We start from the raw sequence: 6279 nt of genomic DNA, 5'->3' as shown, positions 1-6279 counted from the left end.
GAATGCACTTCTAGCCTTCTCTATTCTAATTCGGATTTCTTTGGTATAATCGTTTGTTTCACTAATATTTGTCCCTAAATAGTTATAATTCTGAACACGTTCCATCGTCTCATTATTTATGTGTAGATTGATGTTTCTAATATTTTTCGTTTATATAACCATGAATTTCGTTTCCTTTATGATTAGTGCCAGACCAAATTCTTCACTCGTTGCAACAACCTTATCTAAAATTCTTTGTAGATCTGTAATAGTTTCTGCTATTAGTATTGTGTCATCGGCGTATCTAATTTCAGATATGGGTAGGCCATTTATTTTTATCCCTGCTACTTCATCTTCCTGCCTTTTTAAATATTTCTTCTAAGTATGCATTAAACAGTGATTTCCCTGTCTAACGCCTCTTTTGATTTTTATTTTATTGGTGTTTAAATTATTTATTCTTATGACAGCTTCTGGTTCATAATAAATAAACATAAACATAAACATGTCAAAATAAGAATTTTAACCCTTAAACGCCCAACCTTTTTTAGGTTCCATGTATGCCCAAGGGTGGATAAAAAATGTCCACCTCGAAAAGAGCTAATATATTTATTGAGAGTTGTTGAAAATGGGCTAAACTTAAGAATTTTATGCTTAATAAACACAGCATCTTCTAAAATATTAATATAAATAATTTACAAACCTTACAACAAAATTACAATGTACATCAAAATTAACATACCAGTAAAAGCCAGTAATTCAGATTTGTCGATTTTATCCACATTCTTCTTTCAGCCTCCTCATTGGCGGGCGGAGGTAAATTCCTCACCAACCAGTAAAAACATATAATCCGACAGGTATTTTCCTCACCAAATTTAAAGGTTCCTATTAATCCGGTAGTTATTTTCCTCACCAACTCACTCAGGTAATAAAATAAAAATATAGGTTTAACTTAAGAATGTCTATTATGAAAGCATCCGAAATCCGAATACAAGACATTAATTTCCTTACATTATAATAATAGTTTATAATATAGATAATATGCAAGACGTATAAATTATTATTTAATATTTACTATAATAAGACAGACACTTTACAAAATCCATTCTAGTCATTTGATTAGACTGATATCTTATTAATAAATTTACTACATTTTTCAATTTCAGTTTAACTTGTTTATCTTTGATAGGTTTTGCAATATGCAAACTTTAAATTTTAACATACGTAACTACCTGAAATTCTTTAATTTTTCAAAGAAAATATATATGGATGGATGCGTATTACAAAACTATAAATTAAAATGCGAATGAAAAGATTCGCAAGTATTCGTAATACGAATAACAAAAGAATTTGCCTCTCTCCACAAATATGGGGAGAATATGGCATTTTCGTCTATAGTATTTTTACTACAAAAGCGATATTACGTAGGTCAAAGTTTTTGACATAAGAGAACTGTCAAAACATTAGAATGTGACTTATTATTAATAAACGTGGCAATAATGAAAAGTCACCTTCTAATCTTTTGACAGTTCTCTTACGTCAAAAATTTTGACCTACGTAATATCGCTTTTGTAGTAAAAATACTATATACATAAGTTTCCTGGTTTGCATGACATTAAATCAAACACAAAACAATCTGATACGTCTTGTGGTTTTATATGTAAGGCCAAAAGTATGTTTGAGCCACTTGCCTCTTTTAGAATAATTTTTATATTCTGATATTAAATCAAGAGACCAAGATATTTCTGTACCAAGCTTAGTGTAGGTGAAATTTACAACCATTTATTTTAGTGTTTGGACACATTTCAATGATTGCATTCCTTTTCAAAATCTTCAAAAATTTTACTAACACTAAACTCGATTTTGAGACTTTTAAAAATTTCTGATTTTAACAAATAAAAAATATTGTTGTAAATTTCTGTTTTTTTGTTTGGCAGTAAACAGTATAATAAAGAAATATAATGCCCATTAACCCTAGAGTACGGGTCATTCGTAAATTTTACGGCGCTCATAATACATTGGGCATTTTTGTCCACTCTCATTTATTTTGACGATTTCCCCAATTGAGTACCTTCCACATTGGTATTGAGCTTGATAATGTAGCAGAGGGTTGTTATAATTTCCAATTCTAAGACCATTTTTCGTCGCTTGTTTCGTAAATTTTACGAAAGTCCCGTGTTTATGTCATATACTAAATCAGCTGGCTATTATTGTTTGTATTTGGATTTTGAGTATTTTAGTAAAAAAAATTAAGGTAAATTGTTTTTTGATTCTCGTTATATAATATACTATTTAATATTTGAGCTTTTTTTATTAGAATGTCAAATACAAAGTTTTTGTCCGCAAAACAACTGGAGGAGGAAGCGGCACCTATTATGAACGGGGAAGAGAGTGATCCAGATCCGTTTGAAGATAGTAATAGTGACTGGGAAGAGGACAATTTGGAAACTGAATCCTATAGCTCCGATAGCAGTCATTGTCATGGCGATAAACAGATACAACGCCGCAAGTTTACGTCGAAATATTCGCCAAAACATAGCTGAAATCCTCAACATAACTAAAGAAGATGATGCGAATATGACCCAGAAAAAGATGAAAAAGACTTGTTTCTACTGTCCAGGCAAAAAAAGGCACATGACCACCAACTATTGCAAGGAGTGCAAGAAGCCAATTTGCGGAGAACACCGAGGGGATATTTGTACAATATGTTCCTAAAAATACCCAAATTATGTTTGTTTCATAATTTTATGCTTTTATTTTTATTCTAAGAATCTTAATTGTTTTCTATAAACTGAATAAAAAATTCAAAGTAAAAAATATAGGCTTTTTTCTATGGAGCAGTAAAATTTACGATAGTCCCGTATTTACGTTTGCCAAAAACGGTCCCCTATTCTAGGGTTAATTGGCCCATGAATAATGAATAATTGCAATGTGCCATCCATATAATAAAATTCAATGTGGCTAAAAGTCTTATATTTGTTTCACAACTAAATACAATTATCCTACTTTTGACACAGTTTATAAAGAGAAAATTTTTCCTCTTGTTTGTTTTTTGAGCAGACCCCATCACAAATTCTTGAACCTCATCAATATTGGAAGGAAGTCGACCAGGCATCATTTTTCGTCGATAATTATATATTTTTTCTTATGTAATTGACAACAATCGTAGTAATTATTTCAGACAAATTAGCTGCAAGTGCTTGGCGTATAATTTTTGCTGGTTTTTCAATTCTCTTCTGCTTTACGTTTACAATAGTTAGAAACAATTTTTCGATCTAACTTCTGACAATCTGGTTCATGATTATGTTGTCGGCTACTTCTAGATATTGTAAAAGTTGCACCAATAGTAAAAAATTTCGCACTACAAGTTGTTTTATCATCCAGAACACTTCTTCACTTTTTAAAATTTTCACTTTATAAAAAATAAAATTTTCATATATGTACCAATACCGCGTAAGGTTTACCGCGATCACTTTCTATTAAACATGCCATTTTTGTCAAAATTCCAATTGTGACTAAAAATAAAATACTATAATTATTAATTAATTAATTATTATAATTATAGGTACCTACTGTAATTTAATAGTAGATAAATAATTCAATTGAATGCCTTTTAGTAAAAGCTACCTGAAATAACTGACATAACCATTTTGGTCTTGGTGAGGAAAATATCTGTGGGATTATGACATACCCTTATAAACGCAGGCAATAGTATATTAAGTATGGAGAACGGTAAGGGTTTTATACCGATCGAAGACAATTGTTTGGAGGAGGAGCGGGGCGACGACTCCAATTATTGTCTGAGATCGGTTACCCTTAACGTTCGACATGCTTATAACGTTTTTTGCACGATTGATACCATTATAAATTATAAAATTAAACATTTTCGTCATATTGACTAGTTTCATTCATTTTATCAAGATAGATCCTTTCGTTGTTAGGTAGTAACTAGGGTGCATAACAACAATGGAGAATTGAGTTTTTATTTAGTTGTCAATAATTTTAAGTACAATTTTGATTATTATAAATTAAAATATGAGCGAAAGTGAATTTGAAGAAATTGAACGGGCTTGGGAAGAAGGGTGTTCCGCAATTATACCCGAAGAATCCAAAATCCGTTATCAAAATATCTACCAAAGTTTTAAAAAATGGTGCGAAGGCAAGAATTTAAGAATCGAAGAAAAGACTCTATTGGCATATTCCGTTCAAAGACATATGCAGTTGAAAGCTCCTGGAAGCCTCTGGGCAGAATATTCAATGATTAAATCCACCGTTTTTCTTTATGATGGCATTGATATTTCCAAGTTTTCAACTTTGATCGCGTATTTGAAGAGAAAAAATGTTGGCTATAGGCCTAAGAAAGCGAGCATTTTTACACGGGAGCAATTTAAAAAATTTCTGATGGAAGCACCGGATGAAGAATTTCTAGTTCACAAGGTAATATAAGCTAGTTTAGGTAAAAGAAATACTCTAATGAAGATTTTTTCATAATTTGTAGGTCGCAATAATATTGGGAATATCTGGTGCATGTAGAAGAGAAGAATTATATAATATTACTATGAATGACATCCAACAAACCGATGGTTTAATGATTGTAAAAGTACCCAATACAAAAACGAACATCCAGCGTACTTTTACAGTCGTTAATAAACCAGACGATAAAATTCCATATTTAGAAATTCTGCAAAAGTATATAAAACTTCGTCCATTACAAATAAAATCAAATCATTTGTTCTTAAGATACGCCAAAGGAAAATGTTGTGCTCAAGTAATAGGGAAAGGGACAATCGGGGGCTGACCTTCTCAAGTTGCCAAATTCTTAAATTTGCCTAATCTCGAGAACTATACTGGCCATTCGTTCAGGAGGATATGAGCAACGCTTTTGGCTAATAAAGTGTTGATGTCCTCGGATTAAAGCGTCATGGGGGTTGGCGTTCATCGACAGTGGCAGAAAGCTTTGTAGAAGATTCTCTTCAAAACAAAATAGATTTTGCCGAAAAAATATTGTGCAATACTAGTAATACTTCTAATGTATGCGATTCTGCAGGAGTTTCTGTTAGAAGTGAAACCACAGCCCAAACAAGTGGGATTTCATTAAATAATTTAACAAATTGTACCATAAGTTTCAATATTAAAAAATAATTCGTTAGTTTTCTTTATTCTTTCAAAAAATAAATTAAAATTAAGAGATTTTTTAACTCGACGGTAAGCGAATTACTTACCGTCGAGTTGAAGTACTTACCGTCGAGTTGGATTACTTACCGTCGAGTTGCTAGTAAATGTCACCTACTGACGTAAAATCTGTCATGGTAAACAGTCAAAAATGATCAATCGTGCAAAAAAGATTATTTTGGTGAGGAAATTACACCTGCCGTCATTGGCGGATAATTATGTCGATTATGTAATTATACTTCGATAATTATATGGATTATGTTCCTACCAACGAGAAATTATATATAAACCTTTAGTAACAAGTTTTACCAAGGGTGTACTTTTTATGCCCACCCATATTTAACTCAAGATATTTTCAAAAATATCGGTAGAACGAATTTAACATTCGATAAAAGTCTGTCTTTTTATCAATAAATAATTTTTGAAAAATTTTTAAACACGTAATAAATATGTCACTGGGGAATACGCATTAGGTGGACATTTTTAGCCACCATTGGGCGTTTAAGGGTTAAAGGTCATATTCTGTTGTTCGGGAAGTTTTGAGGTCGCTGAGCACGACTAGGCCATCAGAACCGACCTCTGGAGTCCCTGATGCTCAGGGCCACTGCTAAGGTACGTCATCTAGGTTCGACGAGGTTTGAGGTTCGATGGTTATCGGTACTAAATTATTACAAATAGATTACTTGGAGGTTTTTGAAATCGCTGAATACGAATACGCCATCAAAACCGAGCCCCGGAATATCTGGTGCAAAGTGTCACTGCTACGGCAGGTCATCTTCAGGGGTTTCGAATGTTTTCGGCCTTGAATGCATGCAAATAGATTACTCGACGGTTTTAGGTGTCACTGAATACGAATATGCCATCAGAACTGATCCCCGGACCACCTGCTACCGAAGATCACTGCTAAGACATGTTATCTTCTGAAGTTTAGAGGGCTTTTGGGCACCAGGTGCACCTGGAGGTCGGTTCTGATGGCAAATTATGGTAAACGATCCCAAAAACCGCTGAGTAACCTGTTTGCATCAATTTAGTACCGAAAACCCCCGAAACTTCAGATGACGTGCCATAGCAGTGAAATTGAGCACCAGGTGCTCCGGTGGTTAGTTCTGATGGTCTATTCGTCTTTAGAGA

This window comes from Diabrotica virgifera, chromosome 5 (genome assembly GCF_917563875.1).
Source record: "Diabrotica virgifera virgifera chromosome 5, PGI_DIABVI_V3a".
Classification (NCBI taxonomy): Eukaryota; Metazoa; Arthropoda; class Insecta; order Coleoptera; family Chrysomelidae; genus Diabrotica; species Diabrotica virgifera.
Note: the sequence above shows the minus strand (reverse complement) of the source record.